The 20,693-nt window shown below is 42.8% G+C and overlaps 1 protein-coding gene across 1 annotated transcript in view; it reads left to right on the forward strand.

The window, feature by feature from the left end:
• Positions 1-5,558: 5,558 nt before the first annotated feature.
• Positions 5,559-20,693, forward strand: part of HPCAL1 (hippocalcin like 1) — a 120,395-nt gene continuing 105,260 nt past the window's right edge. The window contains exon 1 of the mRNA XM_030490154.1: positions 5,559-5,617. The gene's annotated coding sequence lies outside the window, so the exon portion shown is untranslated. The remainder of the gene's footprint in view (positions 5,618-20,693) is intronic.

Here is a 20,693-nt window from a genome sequence, read left to right on the forward strand (position 1 = left end):
GTGGGGAGGAAAGGAGGAAGACTTTCCCATAACTGTTCCTAACCATATCTATCCTGTGAATTAAATCATATCCTTCCCAACTCTATTCCAGGTTTTTTGTGAGTGGTAGATTTTTTCAACATTGAGATACTAGTATCGAAAATAGTGGAGCACAAATGTGGTGGGGTTTTGTTGTTTTTCTTTTTAAATGTCGTGTGTGGTTTTTGTAGCTGAAAGATACTGAAATGGATACTGAGTTAATGCCACACATATCGGTACAAAACCATCTTGCTTTTCTGATAGTTTAATTTAAAAAGATGAGCATCTCATCTAGTGTCTCCTCACTTTACTGAAGCTGGCACTGGTGCAATATGGAGCCTGGACATGGATCACAGCTCTCCTGTTTTCTGGTGGGGTAGGAGTGGGAGCAGCCCACAGAGCAGGCTCAGGCTTCCTCAGTCATGGTAGTACAGTTCAGAGATGGATGGAGCAGTGAGAATGAAATCTGTGGTAGCAGATAACTTAGTTTCTAGAATAAAAATTAAGAATGTTGATCAAAATTTGAGGCTGTTTGGCTGAAAGAGGTGCCAGAGGACTTTGTGGGCACTCCCTGCGGTACAAGGGACCTATTGGTTTTAGGGATTTTGATCCCACTCCTCGCTTCCCTTCTGCCTAGAAGAGTGGCCATGACCTGCTGGTCTGTCTCACAGCCCTGGAGGAAGGATCCCTACTAACATCTTGGACAGCAAGGACAGCCCATTCCCATCTGCTCAGGCATAATAATCAGGCATACACAAAACAGGCAGTCTGTGAGCTGAGCCAAATTTTTCTCAGTCTCCCAGTGGTTTTCTGTGAATAGACGTTGAATAGTCTGTAACAAACAACTGGAAAGGAGCCACAAAAATGCAATGTTAGTGACCTAATGGGGTAATTCTGCTCAGATTACGTGTGTACATTTCCAAGTGTGAGACCGTGGCTCACCTGACAGCTGACGGAGGTTTGGTCAGGAGATGTGATGGGCTATCAGCTGCCAGCCCAGGCAGTGCTCTATGGCCTAGCACACAAGCAGCCAGCATAGCCAAGTAGATGGCTTTGCATGTCACTGCTCAGCCTGTCCCCTGGCCACTCCTGCACACTGGGCATTGCTGTCTTGTTCAGACACCGCCGTAAATCTGGCTGCTACCTTTGCTCATTCCTTAGCAGACACTTTCATCATGAACAGATTGTGCTGTCTCTGGTTTCTTGGACAAACTACAACCCAAACAATCCCCCTGGTGCTTTCAAATAAATAAGTTGTCCTCCATCCTCTCAAAATTTGCCACGAAGTCTTTTTCCTTCTGGTAGCTCTCTCTCCTGTGTTGGCTGAGTTTCAGTATTGGATGAACAAAGTATTTCTGCAAGAGGTGATAGCTGGCATCAGCCAAAGCAGCTCTGCTCATGATAATAGAGATTTTCTTGCACTAGCAGATGATCTCACCCAGGTTCCCTAAAAGCACCTGGGACGCAGGTGATCAGAACACAGTATTAGCTCAGTGCTCACTGGCACTTGGGAAGATCCCCACTGGAGCCATCAGGACAGTTTTCACAAGCATCAGGCCTCTCGCAAGGCTTTGTCCCATGGAACAAATTGGTCAGGACAGTCTTCAGCTGCAGCCCTGGTACTAGTCCTTGGCCAGCTGCTGGAGTATGACAGAGCTGCCTGTGCAGGTTCACTTAGATTGAAAGGCAATTATTGCTGCTGCTCCTAACTGTCTCTGAGCATACAGCCTTGATGGTTATTTGTATTGTAATAGTGCCTTCAAGTTCACAAACCCATTAAGGGTCTCGATCTCTTATGCTCTGTTTGTATAGCTACTAGGAGACCACCACTGCCCTAAGAGCTGCCATAATAAAGACAAACAGGTCATTCTGTGGTTATTCTGTCATTCAAGCTGTACAGTTAATGAAGCCTGGATTCATACGTATTTGAAGTCTATACCTCTATCCTTTTCCAAAATGTTCCCTCCCCTCCCCAAATCCTTACTACCCTTCCTGTTCTTGCTATAGAAACACCAGTTTCTCTCTACAACAGCTTTCTTTCCCTTCCTCAACCCCAGCCACAGGTTGAGCCAGAGGCAGACCCTGCACTGGCTGTGTCAGGAGTAGAGGCAGCATGCACCCTGCCTGTTTCAGACCTGCATGCATGGCTTGGTCAAGAAGCACGCACATGCTGAATGCTTAGCCAAAGGCTGAACTGAAGAGTAAGCTTCAAAGCTTGCTTCAGGTGGGGCTGCTAGACTGCCTTTCTGTCCTTAAGCTCACAGAAATATGATACAAGCAGCTTTTCTGCCATTTTTTGATGGCATTAAAAATGATCAGGTTCAAAATAGCTTGATACCTATTTTAACCATCTCAGGATGTCCACCCAGCTTTTGTAGCAAACAATACCTCTGTGCCTCTGACTTCCTGATTTACAAGTATACCAGGATTGTAACAGGAGCTCCCTACTAGGGAAATGGAACACTCCTAAGATGTGGAAAACACAATAGCAAAGTATGTGCAGTTAATACGTGTAACAATATCCCTTCCGAGTACCTTTATCGCTGTGTATCTAATCACCTTCTCTGCTACAGCTGCAGATGTAGTCTCTTAAAAATGCAAATTAAATAATCCACTGATGAATCTGTTGCACAGATCTATGAAAAAGATGAAATATACTGATGAAAAGGATTTCAGGTGCATGACCAAAACATTTTTCTTACAGCATGCATCTGGTCCATAACTGAGTCTTGGCAAGGAAAGTCTCTGTGGTGGGATCTCTTTGGTCATCACAAGCACAAGCTCCATCTCAATGGTTCGACTGCATTCAACTGAGTTGTAGTCTAAGGATCAAACACTGAGTCCAGCCCCAAGGGGGACATCTGAGGTCTATGCACATGTGTATTGGAACAAAGCCTCTGTGGTCTCTGAATCATAGAATCATAGAATAGTAAGGGTTGGAAAGGACCTTAAGACCATCTAGTTCCAACCCCCCTGCCATGGGCAGGGACACCTGGCGCTAAACCATGTGGCCCAAGGCTCTGTCCAACCTGGCCTTGAACACCGCCAGGGATGGAGCATCCACAACCTCCCTGGGCAACCCATTCCAGTGCTTCACCACCCTCACTGTAAAGAACTTCTTCCTTATATCTAATCTAAACTTCCCCTGTTTAAGTTTGAAGCCATTCCCCCTTGTCCTACCACTACAGTCCCTGACGAAGAGTCCCTCCCCAGCATCCTTATAGACCCTCTTCAGATACTGGAAGGCTGCTATGAGGTCTCCACGCAGCCTTCTCTTCTCCAGGCTGAACAGCCCCAACTCTCTCAGCCTGTCTTCATATGGGAGGTGCTCCAGCCCTCTTATCATCCTCGTGGCCCTCCTCTGGACTCGCTCCAACAGCTCCATGTCCTTTTTATGTTGAGGACACCAGAACTGCACACAATACTCCAAGTGAGGTCTCACAAGAGCAGAGTAGAGGGGCAGGATCACCTCCTTCGACCTGCTGGAATGTCTGAGGCAGCATAGTCTGATGCAGAAAGATAAGTTTAAGAGCCATTTGATCTTAGGTTCCTATTGGATCATCTCTGAATTTAACCAGTATCTTTGAGTTTTGATATTTTTCTGCATATCTGTAGGTGCTGTCTAGTAAGAAGTGGATTTCCAAATCTCCCCACATAGTTACTTGAATAAGAAAAGACTCGACTCTCCTTCTGAAATTGTTTGTCTCTCCATTTTCTCTGTTGTGAGCCTACAGCAACTGCAATTCTAGCTTAGAAACTAAACATTACGTTGGATGCATTGAGACTTGACTTTCATTCTCTCTTTGGTTACAACATTTCACCTCTAAGGAGCAAAGGATTTTGCTGTGCTACAGTGCTAATTCTGTAGCATGTCCTTTAGGAGAAGATGAAAGGCAGAGAACAACAGTGAGCAGAGAATGAAAAGGGAAGGCATGGTTGCTAACAGCAGAAAAATAACTTCTCCCCACCCTGGGTTGTCAGCATGCCACCAGGCCTCCCTGCCCACTCACTCCTGCTCCCCTGGCTGGTCTGGGCAGCAGTTCCCCCTTTTCTTTTCAGCAGGCTTATAGAAATCAATCCTAGTAAGAAAAGGCAGAGAGCTAACAAAGCAATGAATAGACATTGGCGACAGTTAGAGAGTGGAAGAGAAAGTGTGGGTGTGAATGCTAGAATGAGAAAAAGAGAAAGATTGCATTTAAAAACAGGAAAGAGCTGATAAATAACCCTGAGTAAAACCATGAGTACAGGAAAAAGCAGTGTAGAGGTGGATAGCACAGATCAAATGCAGAAGAAAATAAATGCAAATGAATAATGAATAAGAAGAGTGAGAAAAGAAAGCCAAGTTTGGATGAGTTAATTTTATTTATACTCTCTTAAATACAAAGAAGTCTTTCCCTGGAGACATCCTACATCACAGTTGAAAAAACCCAAACAAACAAAACAACAAACGACCCAAAAAAGTGATGTCAGTCAGATAAGAATGACAACTCGAGCTGCCTGCCTTCAATCCTCAGGACAAACACATTGCAAACAGCTCTAAGTCTGGAAATCCTGCTGCAGAAATCCACTTCTGCCAGAAGCCCTGCAGCTGCAATAGAGAGATTGCAGCACAGGTAAACAGCTCAATCCAGGGACACCAGGAACATAACCTGCTTCATCTTGTGCCACTTGCCTCCTTTTTCAGGTAGACCTATAAAAATTATTCAGAAGAAGATGGGGGAAGATAATCACTCTAATAGAAAACAGTGGCTTGTGGTTGGGTGTGTTGATCTCAGCTCCCTGGGCTTTCAGAGAGCTCCCTCCTCCCCCTACTCCAACCCCCTTTTGCTGCTGCTTTTCCCTTGAATGAGTGTTAAGCTGCTGCTGCAGATCTTTTCAAACACTGATATGAAACATCCTGCCTCTGTCACTGTTGCTTAGTTTATGCTTTTCCTAGGACCCTTTGAATTAGCCGGAGCAGGGCCAGCTGGGGCTTAGTGACAGTTACTCTAAAGGAAGGATTGATTGCTTTCCCAACCTGCTATTGCTCCAAATCAAGCTGGGCAGGGGGAAGAGAAGTTATTTTCTCATCAGGTAGCAGTGTTTCACTGAAGATAAGCAGAAACAATCAAAACTAAGCTATAGGTTTTTCTGTTTCATGAAAAGAAAGTAGCCTTTCCTACCAACTTTTGCTAACTGGAGGAGTTCTGCTCCACACAATTACCTCCTTAATTACCTGCTCCAGAGAGACTGGGAGCATCTGCAGGAAATAATGGCAGGTAAGAGGGAAGGAAACTGCACCTTCTTTCCTCTGGAGGAATTAAGAGGATGGATGGAGATTTGCAGTTCTTGGTAGGATGGTGTGGGAAAGGTGAAAATTAAATATCACCCATAACAAGCAAGACAAGCATAGAAGCATAAATTAATAACTAAATGACTGATCTTGCCAAGGACTTTTTGTTTAGTGGTGTTTACCTTTAGAAAAGCTGTAGGGAGTCTAGAGCATGAGGATAAATCAATCCACACAGTATACAGCATCTCTCCTGATATCAGCAGCTCTGCTCTGAGGCATGTCTAAGGCTTTACCTATGATGATGAGCTGATGGCCATGGCAATCCAGGTAAGTGTTTGTTTGGTTTGGTGGTGATGTTTTAAAACCCCTGACAATGGAAATCTGCTGTTCTCTTGGTCAGCAAGCTACTGGTCTTCTCCTAGGTAAGGAGCATGCACTTCAGTGTGTGCTCAACCTTACAATGTATGAAACAGTTTGTCTCCCAGAAATTAAAAAGCAAGCTGCAAATAAGCTCATGTTTACCTATTAGATCCTTCCCCTTCTTAAATCTTACTAGTTCAGTTTAAAAGATTGTCCCTACATCTTCTGGATTAGCCTGGTAAACTGATACGGGGAACAGTGTGACTCTAAAGTATAATTGCTTTGGTTGGTGTGACTGATCAATGCCTTTCAAAAAGATGGGAAGCTCAGATTAGATGTGTGTGTGATATGAATGGCAGCATATTGTCAAGTTCTTCATGCTTGGCTTCAGTCCTGTTTCTTCCAGTGAAGATGCATGATAGTCAAGTTACTATTAAGACTTTCCCTATAGAGAGGCTTGGGGTCCCAGATTCAGGCAGATGTGCTCAGCACATATGAGTTGTTTGGAGAGGATGGTCTGTAGGTCGCTGTGAAATAAAGTGTGAAATAAAGCAAGTGCCAGCACCAAGGCTGGTGGGAGTCTGCTATTCTGGAATTCCCAGATGCTCACTTTGCGGGCTAGCATCCTCTGAAAATATCCTCACAGATCCTTGTTGATGCCATATTGCATCCTAGTTCAACTTATCAGATGGTGTCGTATGCTACACAGTCCAGGGAGACAGCCATGGTTTTATTTTGTTCCCTCTCTCTCCCACCCCCCCGCCCCAGTCATTAAAGAGTGCTCTTTGCCTAACTCTGCTGCAGTCAGCCCTTTTGCTTTTCCTGATGTATTGTGCCTTTCAGCATAAGAAACCATTAGGACATGCAGCTAATGTTGGCTTTTATTTTCATGAGCTGTAAGACATTCTTGTCTTACATTACTTTGGATTGTGCTATGGAAATTTTGTACTTGCAGCACATTTCTTTTTTTTCCTTATGATTCCTCTAGTCTTTATTTTTGTCCTCTTTAGTGAGAATGAGCAGCGAGACCTTCTGTCAATGTGCATCTGGTTCTGTGCAGCACCAAACTTCTTTGTGAGGGTGCCTATTTCCATATCATTTTAGCATGCCTGTTACTTAGTTGACTTCTCTCCAATTTGCAAGTTGTGCTGCATTCATCCACATTTGTTTCTGGGTTGTATTTTTTCTAGGTACATATATATCTCTAGTTGTTTTTCTGGCCGCAGATGGCTGACTGGGAGATTTCCTTAGAGATTGCTTCAGCAAACTTTGAATGTGGTCTGTGGTGACACTGCATGAGATGCAGACAACGTTCTAAGCTCTAACAGAGTTGCTACAGTCTCCACAACTGCAATTACTAAGTAGTTTTGGTGTGTTAGTCACTGTAAACAGGATAAGCTTGGTGGGGATGAGACCAAAGCGAGTCTAACTGCTAATCAGTACACTAAAGTGCACCCAGGATCATATCACATTGCTGTAATTACCAGCTAGGAGGAATCAAAGCTGTTGACAGTGAACTGAATTGGCTAAATACTGATAACTGTGGACATGGATATGTCTGTGTGCTATAAATATTGGCCTCAAAGCTGATACGGCAAGTTGAGCTGCAACTCAACTTTTGAAAATGCCAAGCTTTTGCAAATATTGTCTGTGACATGACACTGGCAATAAGGCAGCGAATTTGGAGATTCTGAAGATAGGTGACAATTGGTATCTGATACCAATCTCCTAAATTACAGCCTACAGAAATGTTGTAGCTGAACCAGCTATGCAAGGCCTGACTTTGCTGGTACATAGAAATACTCTGTGTCTGGCTGTTGTGATGGCAGTCACAGCCTGCTCCTTCTGGTCGACCCAGCATCCCTCTGCCTGTGCTGGGAACTTTAGCCACCCTTTCTCCTAAAGTCTATAAAATCTGTACAAACTCAGCTTCTCATGATGAGCTATGTCCTTCTCGTGATCCTGTATACTCATTAGGTAGGTGCTTTGCCTGCTGAAATCCCAACTGTACCACTGGGATGTGCCCATGGTGAAATGATCCTGCCACTCTGTGGATGCCTGCACTTTGCTCTGCCACTGCCATCACTCTGAAAACAGGACACATGCATGCAAATAGGAGCATCCCTGAGCTGGTATGGAGCTTCCCTCATAGGAGGTCTGGCAAAGCCAAGAGAATGGCAAACTCATTACATTTTCCTTGCAGAGTGCAAGAAAAGTAATTCTGGAGAAACTGAAGAATGAGTAATAATACTACTACTAATAAGAACAAGCAAGTAAAACAGATGCTTATGAAGCAATAACACCTTATCCTATGCAAACAGAAGAACCAAACCTCTTCCACGTCATAAAGCAGTGACAAACTGACCCTAGTAGGAAACGAGGTTGTGTCCCCTTACCAGTTACTTGTCATGGAGAAGGAGAGAGAGATGTGCAAAGCAAGCTGAAAAGGGGGAGAGCTAAGCTGTGGTCTGCCTCTGGCTGGAGAGAAGATCTTGAGCCCATGAAGCACAAACATCTTCACCTCACGGTTATTAAAACTATGACAGTCTCAGATTACCACAGTGTCTATCTACCTCCACATGGCGCTTGAGTTATGAATTGAAGGCTGAAGTCAAAGTACTAAAAAAGGCTGCATAAAAGTATCAAGCTACTGTGCTGGCTAAGCCCAGGTACTTAAAGCAGTACAGGTATTTCTGCTGCTATTGAATTGCTGGGTAGGGATTAGCCTGGTGCAATACAAATTGTCAGAAAAAACAGGAATGTGGCTTCCTAATGTAGAAATAAATACAAGTCTCAGACTGGCTTTCTCTGGAGCAGAAGGAGTGACTACTGTAAATTAATTATGTGATGTCAAAGACCACCAGAGCTGACAGGCCTGAAAAATAAGGTAAAAGAGAGGAAATGTTTGGTTGCCGCAGGAGTAATCACTGTAGAATTGCTAATGTCATAAGAAGAAACTAAACCTGGTGCTACACTGGTGTAGCTGTTTTAATCAAAAGGGAGTTGTGTGTTCTCAGCACTGGGGTGGGATGTGCTCTCTGACTGACAGATACTGAGGAGGATAATTCTCTAGCAGCTTCCCAGTAAACAGAGGTGAAATTGAAGTGTACGCTGGGAGGTCCAACTCTACTAAGCAACAAAATCCGCTTTGGCTTGCACCTCTGATCACTTGCCTTCTGCAGTCGTTAGCACTGGCTCACAGATCAGTGAGTTACAGTATGGGCAAGTGTGCGCTGAGGCTGCGTGGGTGCCATTACTGTGCATTATTTGTTTCTGTCACAATTCATCTCTTTTTCCAAGTGCTGAAGCTAACAGCAAATTAACAAAGCGACAAAAGAATCTATCTGCATGTCTCCAAATCCCTCCCACTCATTGTGGCTTTATTTGGGGACATTTCCTTCTTGTTGAAAAATTGCCTTACCATTCCCTTTACTTCTTTCACCTATAACTTAAAAAGCAGAAGCCTTGTTGCATTGCTAGTTTGTATGAGCCCTGGCATTTGATGAAGAGCTCTCCAAACAAAACTCTGTGCTATGTAGACACAAAATACAGGTCTAATTAAATCCTCTCCTGCTGCCCCTCATTTTTTTTAATTGAACTTTATTTAAGATGTAGGACTTATTGATTTTTTTCATATTAATTAGATTAAAATGCAGTGGTATTTTCCTCTTTTTTTCCTTTTTCTTTTTTTTCTTTTTTTCCTGTAGGTATTATGCAAACTTCCTCTGGATAATATGATAACATTCTTGTCTGCTCAGTTCTGCTTCATATATTGGCTAGAATTTTCCACCATTTATGTGCCATAGATTGCTGCACTCTCCAGTGGCTCTTGCATTTTACTCCGAGTGGTTTCAACAGTTGTCTGAAAGCATATGGAAAGAAATACTTGTGCTTCAGTGAACTTGATTGCTGTTCAAACATCAACCAACGATGCTGTTTGTTTTAAGACACTATTGTTAGCATGACCCCATTAACTACAAATTTGCTTGTTATGTTCTCAGAAATCTGAACAATCAACAAGCAATGACCATGAACTCTGGAAAAGCACACCTTCTTCATGTGGAATAGGGAGGGAAAACTGAAAACAGAATACTTCAGATGATGTCAGGAATGAAGAAGGTCCCCCTCAACCAAATAACTTTCCGAAAATCTAGTTTGTGAAATGTTTAAACTTTTTTTTTTTTTTTTTTTTTTTCTTTCCAGGAAATTGAGAAAAGAAAAAAATAGCTTTCATAACAAAACATGACTTAATCTCTATAATGCATTAGAGAGGGAAGGAGGAAAATGGGAGAAAGCACTAAAGGGGATTGATGAATCCCCTTTTAAGACAGTGCAGGAAAATGCACTTTAAAAGATGAAAAGAAAGATGTAGGCATGGGGTCAAAGGCTTCCAAGCTTGTCAAAGTTTGGCTGTAAATGGCTAAAGGGAGGGAGGAGCAATCTGTCTTTGTTTCTTTTTTTACAGAAAACAGCCATAGTGAGAGTTAGTGAACCTGACTGAAAAATGCAGCAACGCTTTCCATGAAAACTGGTTTCATTGCAATTTAGTTTTCTGGAAATTCTGTTGATCTGACCTATATAATTGGTGGGTGGTGGAAAACCAGACAGGCTCCTCCCCATCCGCCCCAAATGCTATCAAGACCCCCAAAATTTCAAAAGCAATAGTGGTGATGTCGATGTGCTAACTCACACCATCCAGATGGGTCTCTCTAAATACATTTATAATGAATATGCTACTGTAACCATTGCATGTGTTCTTGTTCTGCTCTAGACGTGTTCATATGCTGCAGCTTCTTATAATAACTGCCTGCTATTTGGGATTGTGTTAAGTGATGTGAATTATGTGTATCACATGTCAATGTTTCTTCTGTTCTTTTCCATGACAAGAGACACAAACAGTAGGAAATTTTGCATATATGTGTTACATACATAGCATGAGGCTGTTGAAAAGCCTCTCACAGACAGTGCAGACTGTGGAGCTGATGGTTTGACAAAGCCTTCATTTTGCCCTAAACTAGCCCCAGAAATTTCCCTCTCCTCAACAGATGAGGCTGCTCTGGCTGGAAGCTCTCTGGACTGGAGGAATGAGGCTATTACCGCTCTGCAGCCAGAGGCTGCTCAGGTGCCCTGAACTGAATAGGTGTTTTTGTTGTTGTTGTTTTTCTTCACCCAGCAAATGCTGAAGAATGAAATTCTGTCTCAATTGTGGCTACAGCAAAAATTAACCACGATGTAGACACTGTTGAAAGCCATCCTCAGCCTGAATTCTACAAACCACCTGGAGAAGTCTATTCAGTTTATCTACTGAGATACCAATCAGCCTCAGAAAGAGATTTGTTTTGATCCGTCAGCACCATTCCTCTTTATTTGGGTTATCTTTATTCTTTACGATCTTGCAGTTTTCCTATGCTGTTGCATATATCAGTATAAACTGTTACACCATGGAATGCCTGGAATGATAGTGCCATGAATAAATTAACAACATTCTCATGAAAATACACAAGGAAAGGTGTTTGTGGGGAACTTGCCTTGCACCAACCAAAAATATCACAGAGCATAGTGCTGGGAAGAGATAGCAAGATGTTAGTAGTATTGCTAGAGCAAGCCTAGTCTAACCTGAATTTTTCTTGGGTAGAAAACAGAAGTCATGGATGGTTTGCACTGGCAACAAGTGTGGTCATAATATGGGTCCATGCTAGAACTATAGCTGTTCTAGATAAAGGAATTTCTTCTTACCACTGAAGCTTTGTTAAATATTGCAACTTTAGAGTTGCAGACACAGATCCCATCATCACAAAATAAATGGAAAATAAGGTAAAGTTCGAGTTGGAAGTATATAATATGTCTGTATTAAATCCCGCCCTCCCCCCCCAACTGAATGAGACAGTGTTGTCCCTTTTAGTCAAATTTCCAAACTACTTAACCAACCTTTGACCTCTATAAGGCACTTTTATGTTATGATACTGACTTTGGCTGCATTACTCTGAGGCTACTGCATTGAATAACATCATACAGAAATTTCTAACGTCCTTGCTAGAAGACTTCTGTCCTGAACTCTATCTCTGGCTAGTAGCTGATCAACAAATATTATTAGAATGGGATAATTGGAAAGAGACCAGCAGATATATATCATTTTCTTAGATCACCTCACTGGTTAAAACTACCTTTCCGTTCTGCAGCATTTAAGGGATTTTCACAGTTCATTTCTTCTAAGCATGCCCAGTCCCTTTTCTTATCTTTATACACCAGTAGTTATAAATTGTACAAGTCAGAGCAATAAAAGGGGATTTTGAAGAAAGGTGAAAATAAATGTCATGCTTCATAATTTCTTTCAAGACGTTGCTATCTTTATTACTGTCATGCCTACACCTTGCTAAAAATAAGCACAGGTTAGAAGACAGAGTCAAATTCATTTTCAGAAATGTCCTTTTTAGGTGTTCCCAAAGAAATATTTGAGACTGATATTGTGCACCACCACTATATCAAGCCACACGCCTTCAGAAACTCGGAGAGGGCGAATCTTCTCTAGGCTTCCAGCCCAAAGGGTTTATGACAATGTCACTCACTGTGAAAGCCTCTGTGAGCCTTTCATGCACTGAAGCAATCACAGTGGAGGAAACAGTTGCCTGATCCTTAATTTGGGGAGTAAAATTGTTAGTGTTTCCACTGGATTTCCACGTGCATAAATATCTGCTGGGGAGGAAGGCGTCATGGGGAGTAAGGAAGAGGGAAGGAGCCAGACCTTTCTCCAGAGTGCCCACTGATGGTGCAAGAGGCACTGGGCACAAGTTAAAACACATGAAATTCCATGTGAACACAGGAAACACTTGTGAGGGTGGTCAAATGCTGGCATTGACCAGGCTGTGGAGTCTCCATCAGTGCAAATACTCAAAACCTGACTGGGCATGGTCCTGGGCAACCTACTCTGAAAGGTGAGGTTGGATGAGATGGTGTCCGGAGGAGACCCAGCTGCAAGGAGCCGAGGGGCCTTCCAGCCTCATCCATTTTGTGAGTCTGCAATTACATATTGGACTCCAGGAGCTGCATGTATCTTGCAGGTGCCTCAATACTTTGAAAGGGATCGTGCATTTCAGCATCCCTAGAGCTATGTTATTGCTGTATCAGAAGGAAATTTCCCATCTACGCGGGAGTCTCCTTTCACATATCTATGGAAACATTTTTCCTTTGGAATATATGTTATATAGAACTTAACACTTGCAGGGCTCATGTCTGAATGCCCATATATAAAAGGTGGGAGGAAAGGGAATAGTCTTACTGGGTTGCAAGCTTTATTGTGAGCTATAGTCTCCTGCAGTGATCAATAAATGTAGAGGGAAGCCTCTTTCCTGTTACGAATTATCAGGTCAAACTCTTCACCTGTGAAGACTAAAGCTGTTGAGACAACCTGCAGGGGTTATATTAGAGTTATGGATTGAAGTCCCTTGTGTGACAGCTTGATACCTTTAGGTTTACTGAGGCAGCTAATTTATTACATCAGGATTACATTCCTTTGAATGCTCTTTGTGATCCAGCTGTTGAGATAGTGCAAATGCATACTTTAAAATCTTATATGAAAGATCTCGGCACATTTAAGTGCTCTCTTGGTAGTTGCTCTGTCTTTTAGGGAAGATAGGTATGTATGTGGAGACTTGAAGTGCCCTTGCTATACCTTTGTTACATGCTTTCTTATGGCTTACATGTGATGGCATAAAATAAAGTTTATTCAGTCTGAAAGAAAAATGAAGGCTACAGAAACAGCACTTGCTGGTGCCTCTTTCATGGGTTAATGCCTGCAGCTCTGGTCGGGGGCACTGCTGTGTTCAGCAGCCTCAAGGAACTGTTCGCAGCCTGGATGCTGCTTGTAGAGCACCAGGGTTGTGGGGATGTGGAAAGCAGCACCTGTGATGCAAAAGATGATTTGGAAATGCTTAGGGAACTCTCTCTTCTTTAGCTTTAGCATTCTTCTTTCTCTGCCCCAGCTAAGCCTCTCTCTCTGGTGCATTTCCTTTAGGCTTAGAAGTACTCCTCCCTGGAGTGCAGTGCAAGGGGCTATACCCACCTCTCTGCTGTGGTTGGGCCCCTTACACTTCATTGCTGAGCTAGCAGTAGCACTAATCCCTTACACCCCATTGCAATGGTAATTTCTGTGTTTTCACACATGCAGCCCTCAGTTCAGGTCATCTGAACCCTGATGCATTTGACAGGCCTTGAAAACAAGCCTTCAAATAACATCATCAGACAACTTGTGTGAGTAATTTTGGGTTTTGGGGTTGGTTGGTTTTTTGTTTTTTTTTTTTTTTTCCCAGAGAAAAACTAATTCACAAGGACTGTTAATAAGGAGAAACGAAGGTAGAGATGGGGAAATGAGGGAGACATCAGAGACAGACTGGGAGAGGAGGATGGCTCCAAAGTAAACTTATGCCACCCACGCTGCCAAATTGTTTGTTTTAATGAGAGGCTGGAGTGTAGTGTGCATGAAAGCGCAATACGCCTGTCCACCTCAAAAAAGAACACTGTTATCTCAAATAGACAAAGTTGGAGGGACTTCAGCATGCAGCAAGCCCACAAAATTGTCTGAAAATTAAACCTGTATGAAAGAGCCAAGAAAGCCGGAATTGATCAGAGCAGACCAAGCTTAAATAAGACTGCCTGAGTGGAGATGTGATGGCTACAGGTACACAACTACAGGTACACAACAGGAAATAGTAAAGAGGTCAGGGATGGAGTATCGCTGTTAATGGGTGAGGACAGAGCGAGGAATAATGGGCTCAGCATGTGGCTGGACTCAGAAGGTGACTATGAAAATGGCACTGTATCCAGCCTCTTTTTGTTTGTGATGTCTGAATGAGTTTCACAGGCAAACCACTGCAGCACAGGCTTTAACAGTGAGCTGGTGCAGTCCTGCTTTCTTGTCTGGGAAGATGCATTTGCAGCAGAAACTGCCTTTGCAGGGGAATATTTGCTTTTGCTGGTAGACTGGAGCTGCAAGAAGGCCCAGTGTAGGGAGGGAGGGAGCATGCACCTGAGATGCCTCAGGGTAGAGGGGTGTCCTGTCCTCTAAATCAGCACATCACAGCGGTATAGACAGAGGAAAACTGCAGAGACTGGGGTCAGGGATATCAGAGAAAGGGAAGAGAGGAGGTAATGGTTAAGAAGTGTGACCACGAGAGGTGAATGGAGGGAGTGGGAAAACATCCAGCCCACAGCAGCCCAGGAAAGGGATGATTGCTCTGTGTGTGCGCACTGCGGTGGTCTGGGGGCTGAACTTGATCTACTGAGGAAGTGAAAACGTCAAGGCTGCTGGTGCTTACAGCATAGCTGGGCACGTGTGGGCAGCACTGGGCATAGCCTGCAATGCCACTGTTTCCCCAGTGTCCCTTGCACCAAAGGAGGGACTTTGAGAGTTCAGAGATGGGTTGTCGGTGTGCTCCTTGGAAAGTGGGCAAGCAGAATTTCTCCTCCCAACCGTTTCAGAAGTTTGGGCTTATGCTTTCTGAAAGTTTGTTTGCTATTTCAGTAACACTGAGCTTGGTTTTCTCCTACAGCAGACAATCATGTCTTTTTAGTAAATATATTGATTTCTTTAAATGGAGATGGATACTCCTTAGCTCTGCTACCACATCTCCAGAGCTGATAATCCTTAGACTATGAAATACTTTCCTGCCCATTATGCCTTGTCCTGTGATATATTTAGAAAGTGTAATCGTATTCCTTCTCTTGTTAGCAAAACAAGCCACCCTTTTTCACTCTTTGTGACAAATGGTAGTCTCCCGCTCATCCTAGCTAACCTCCCTCTATAACTGCCCTGCTTTTAACCCCCTCTCTGTTGTGTGCAGTAGGCAGAACAAAGCACACAGTTGCAGATTAAGTCTAATTTTCTGTTAATACAGCTTCATCATCCTTGCTGGAAATGTCTGATGGCTTCTTAGGCATCCATCAGACAATTTGTTGAGGTTGGTGAGTACTAGTGGAACAGGTCTCATTAGTCTGACTTCAACGGCATAAAAGACTTGAAGAAATGGATAGGGTAAGGTATAAAGTAAGGGTGTATCATGCTGGATTAATACAACCTATCCCTGATAAATGAGTCAAAGTACTACTGCACTGTGCATATATGAAACGGTGTTGTAGGGAGGAATGTTAAGGAAACAGACAAGAATGGTGCTGATTCAGGGACTGCATGGTCTGCAAGGAACTGATTCACGGGGAGGGAGATGCAGTGAAGATGAATGTTTTGGCAGCAGAAATTTGGTAGAGGAGTTTCTCAAGGTCTGTCCCTGTGGGAAATCTCACAGTAATGTCTTCAGTAATGACCTTGGCACAAAAAGGAGCATGCTAATGAGCTCCTTTTTGGCATCCCAAGTAAATAAGAATGGAAGACCATTAAAGAATAGACCTTCAGGATGAATAAGCTAAATGGATATATAGGACCGTAAAAAGGTCAGGATCATGCATGTATGAGCTATGGAAATATTAACAGAAAACAACAGAGCCTAGAGCTATTGGGGGTCTCACTCCACCAATGGAGCATTTAAGGTAACTGGAAAGTTTAGTGGGGAGTCTCAGACAGGCTCAGTGAGTTGTGTGTGCTGTCCAATATGTTGTACAATAGTTTTTCTCATGCTCCTATTAGTAGCTCTTTTACTCTGAGGACATTGAACACTATGTCCTTGCCATGTGATCTGCATCTGGCTGGGCTCCACAGGTTCCTGTGGGGCCCTGAGCAGGCAGAAAAACCCATTTCCACAGACAGCCCATTCAAGACCTCTGTCACTCGAGTATCACTAGCAAATGGCTGCATGGTACCTCTGGGGTAAGCAACTGCTTATCCTCAAGGAGATGGAAGACTCTGGGATGAAAAACACTGCTTTTGTCAGGCTTACCCATTCATGCATTTCAGCATTACTTTCACAAATGTGGTACTTGGGTCTCTGCTTGCAACAATTAATTCTTCCTGGCTTTAAGAGAATTGTTCCTTTTGGGAGGGTATTCTTGCTTGCTAATATTTCTCAGGAATGTGGTATCTGGTCCTTATTTTAAGCCATTCTCAGGAGTGTAGGATCAATCAAATTACATTCTGCAAAGTATGACTAAGCTATGTAGCTTGAAGAAATTTGATTTACACTCTAAAGTCATCCTGGGCAAACCTAGACCTTTAATAAAGGACAGGAGAGCTTGAAAAAGAGGGTATAAGAAAAGATATTCTCGTGTTGACCTTACCTTTTATTGTCTTGTGCTGCACATCCACCAAAAATTCAGGGTATGGTTTCAGGTGGGGAAGAATGACTAGAGGGAGGAACTGTTTCCTGGCATGTGCATGTCATTTGCTTACCTGTGTTAGAAGGAAGGACACTACTAAAGAAGTCCATTAATGGCTGTGGAAACAGCAAAGACTTGCTACCAGTAGATGCTTCTGTTTTCATCGCAAAGATTTAGTGGGTGCTGTGTGTTGGACAGGACCTTGAGTAACGGTAGGCAACCAGGTCCTCTTGGTGGGACCAGGCCTTTTGGCAAAGGCACTAATGGAGCTGCATAAACTTTCATCCTGGCTGAGTATCCCATGGACATGGAGATGGCTGAGCCACTGGTGCCTCCATCAGAGCCAGGGGGATTGCAGCAGGATGGTGGCACAGCCTTGAGATGGAGCTCCCCACGAGCCTGGGATAAGGACTGGAGGAGAAAGCAGATGAAAACCTTGGGCATTTAATGAAAACCAAGACACACTACTGAAGAGATTCCGGCAAAGCTTCGTCAACGCTGCCACTAGAAGGATGAGAAACGTGATCAGACTCAGGTAAAGATCAGGGAATGACTGATATGCCCCTGGGAGAGGAAATACTCATTTCTGAATGACTCAGTCTGTAATATTGTTGCCCATGGCTGCTTCGTTTCCTCAAGCAACAGTTTGCTTTTATGAAGTGCATTTAAAATCAGCTTTATGCAGAAATGATTTTAACAGCTGCCAAAAGGATACACCTAAAATGTTTTTACAGGGTGAGTCATCTGCCTGTAAGACTATTTCAGGATGTCCATGTCAACATGACCATTTGATACCTGAAGGTGTTATTGATTCATAAGCTTGTATCACATCCTAGATTTTGGCCATACAGGGGACAGCCTCCAGGATCTCCTGACCTAGAATGAAGGAGATGCAGAACAGGGAGAGCCATCATGGTCCAGGTTGAATCTCAGTGTTATTTATATATTCCTAGTTGTTGAAATTACAGCTCCACCTAAATTATGACCATGACACTGGCGGTTGTCTCAGCATTTGAATATACACCTCCTGAAAGGAGATTTACACTTTTTGGTGAGTTGAGAAATAGTATAGACCTGTAAAAAAAGGAATAATGTAGTTTATGCAAATTTTACATACTAATTTGCTCATTAAGAACTGTCAACTGTGGGAGTATGCAAAAGGGACAGATGATAATTCTGTTATCGTCTAAGAACTAAACTCTTAAATCTTTTTGCCAAGAAATGTGAATGCACAAAAACTAATGACTCGCAGAAACAGTGAAATTATGCCACAAATTTTTCCACTGTTTTTTATATAGATCATTTGATTCCGACAGCAAATTTAAAATTCATTTTCTTATATTCACCACACTTCAATTCACACATCTCAGCAGGACAAAACTTCAGAATTACAGAAGGGAATTCATTTTGTCAGTACTCGAACATGTGGGAATGTTAAGGCATGCCCAGCTGTTAAATGTTTTCTATCAGACATGGTTTTAGGTGAAGCTTACTGCAATAGAAAGTTCTTCAAAGGTTTTCTTCCTTCCCTAAGTATGTAAAAAACAACAGGGACAGATACTTTATTACTGAGTACTATTAGCTTATTCACAATATCCTGAGTGCATTCCTGTTATCATGTTAAATTTAGAAAAAAACCTTTTTGTATGTGCTGGAATTTGACATGAAAATTAAGTTGAACCAAAAAATATTGGAAAAATATTCATTTAATGAGGCATATATTAGCTCTCAAATACTGATTTCACATTTCAATTGAAGTGTTCATATTTTTCGGTAATCTTTGGGTTATAAGTGATATGGTACTTTTATCTTCAGCTCCCGACTGTCTCCACTGGAAATTGCTGCTTTCATTTCTGCTTGAAATTCAACAATGGAGAGACCTTTCTGTGTGTGTGTGTGTAACAGACTTGGACAGATTACATAAACCTGCTAAATATTGATTCTGCAAATGCCAAGTGTCAAATTAATTTGAATTATCCCTTTAAAGAGCTTAGGCAGTGATTAAATATACTAAATGCCATTTTAAATAATAAATTGATGCTTTGGATGATCGTATATTAAAATAACTGCATATTTTATGATGGTAGAGAAGCATGCATAGCAGTAAAAATGCACACTCTATTAAGGGCAGTGTTTCAGAGGTGTTCCTTATTTTCACCCTAAAAACATAAAGATGCTACTAGTGAATGATCCATTTAACGTTTTGGGCAGAAGAGGGTTAGCTGCAGGGCTGTAGCTCTCCCCACCTCTGCCCACTGCTGCAGAGGGTTGCCCAGCTGGACTCCTTTGAACGACAGGGTCTTTTCTATAAAACAGTAAGAAACACTGCCATATCTGCCACAATTACATTTTCCTGATGAAAAAAATGTATATTTTCCTGAACAGCTGCCTAAAAATGCCTTGAGTAGCTGGGTTGAGGTATATCTAGACACCCCTAGATGTGAGCCACTGGAGCTGGCTGCTCCAGCCTGTGGTGCAACAGGGATGCTGGTGTGCACCTTACAGGAGAGATCAGCTGGAGAGCGTAGATGGCACCTTTGGGGATGGGGTCAGGCTTTGCTTTCCAGTGGAAGGGCATGTGTACCACACTTTAAAGTGCACTGTTTGCACATGTCAGCACTCATCTGTGTTGGTAGGCAAAATTTACTGGAACTGCCCAGGTATCGACATTTCCCCAGTTGGCACAGCTGCTGGTGTGATGGGAAGTGCATCAGCTCGCAGGTCTCATTGGGTCCTGGCTGGTCCTATACTAGCTGTGCATGACAGGGACCTCCAACAGACCCTGAAACCCTTCTTGTGCTCTGTGCAAAAGACCTGATGCTTCTTAGTGAGTCATCTTGTAAGAGGGAAACCTGCAAGAACCAGGAGGAGTCTGAATTATCTTCTCGGTAGCTCTGTAATAAAGCACAGGGCAAGGGGTAAGCACGAATGCCTTGTGATGGACAAGCCAGTAAAGCTGTGTCCTCTTACCGGCATTGTCCCTCTGAAGAGCTATTCTTCTTTTATGATCATGATGTGCATTTGTACAATGGTTCCTGTTTGATGCTGAGGTCTTTGAGCTCTTTAAAGTTCTTGTGGGTCTTTTATAAGTGGAAACAAATGCGAAGTGTTCCCCTGCCTTAGCTTGTCAGGTGTGTTGGTGACTCAGGGGAAGGGCTGCAATATGTTTCTGCCACTGGAGTTTAGCCGTTGGTTTTTCTGCCTCATGCAGAGCTGCTGGGATGTCAGCACACTGGCTGGTCTGGCAAACAGCAGTGGTACTTCAGTCTGAACCAATGTGCTGTTACAGAATGTTCCGTTAAAATGGAGTGGAGGGAGTGGATTTAAGTTACATGGAAATCTTCACAAAAATACACATCCTTTTACTCTTAACGTTTTCTGGCTTTTGCTTCTATTTTATCAAAATGGATTCTCCCATTTCTAGCCCTCCTCTCCACCCAATGCCTATTCTTCTATCTGCTATAACATTTTTCCTTAAGTAAATACAAAGATTTAATGATGTGATATCTCAAAGTAGTTCCTTTCCCTTTGACGTCCCGCTAGCGTTTTCTTACACAAACCATTATCAGGACAAATAATATTCTGACTCCTTAACATATGATATGTTGAAACAATACCAAGTTCCTGGTATGTAAGATGCCCCTTTGAGTCAGTACTGGAGTCAAGTGAAAGAGAGAATATAAATTATTCAGTGTGGTTCAGATTTGCCTCATGCAAGTAAGCTTAGAGCTCTTCATCCAAGGCTCTGAAGTGTAGTAGCAATAAGAGGTTCTGCTTCCAGCGT

This window comes from Strigops habroptila, chromosome 6 (genome assembly GCF_004027225.2).
Source record: "Strigops habroptila isolate Jane chromosome 6, bStrHab1.2.pri, whole genome shotgun sequence".
NCBI classification, from domain to species: Eukaryota; Metazoa; Chordata; class Aves; order Psittaciformes; family Psittacidae; genus Strigops; species Strigops habroptila.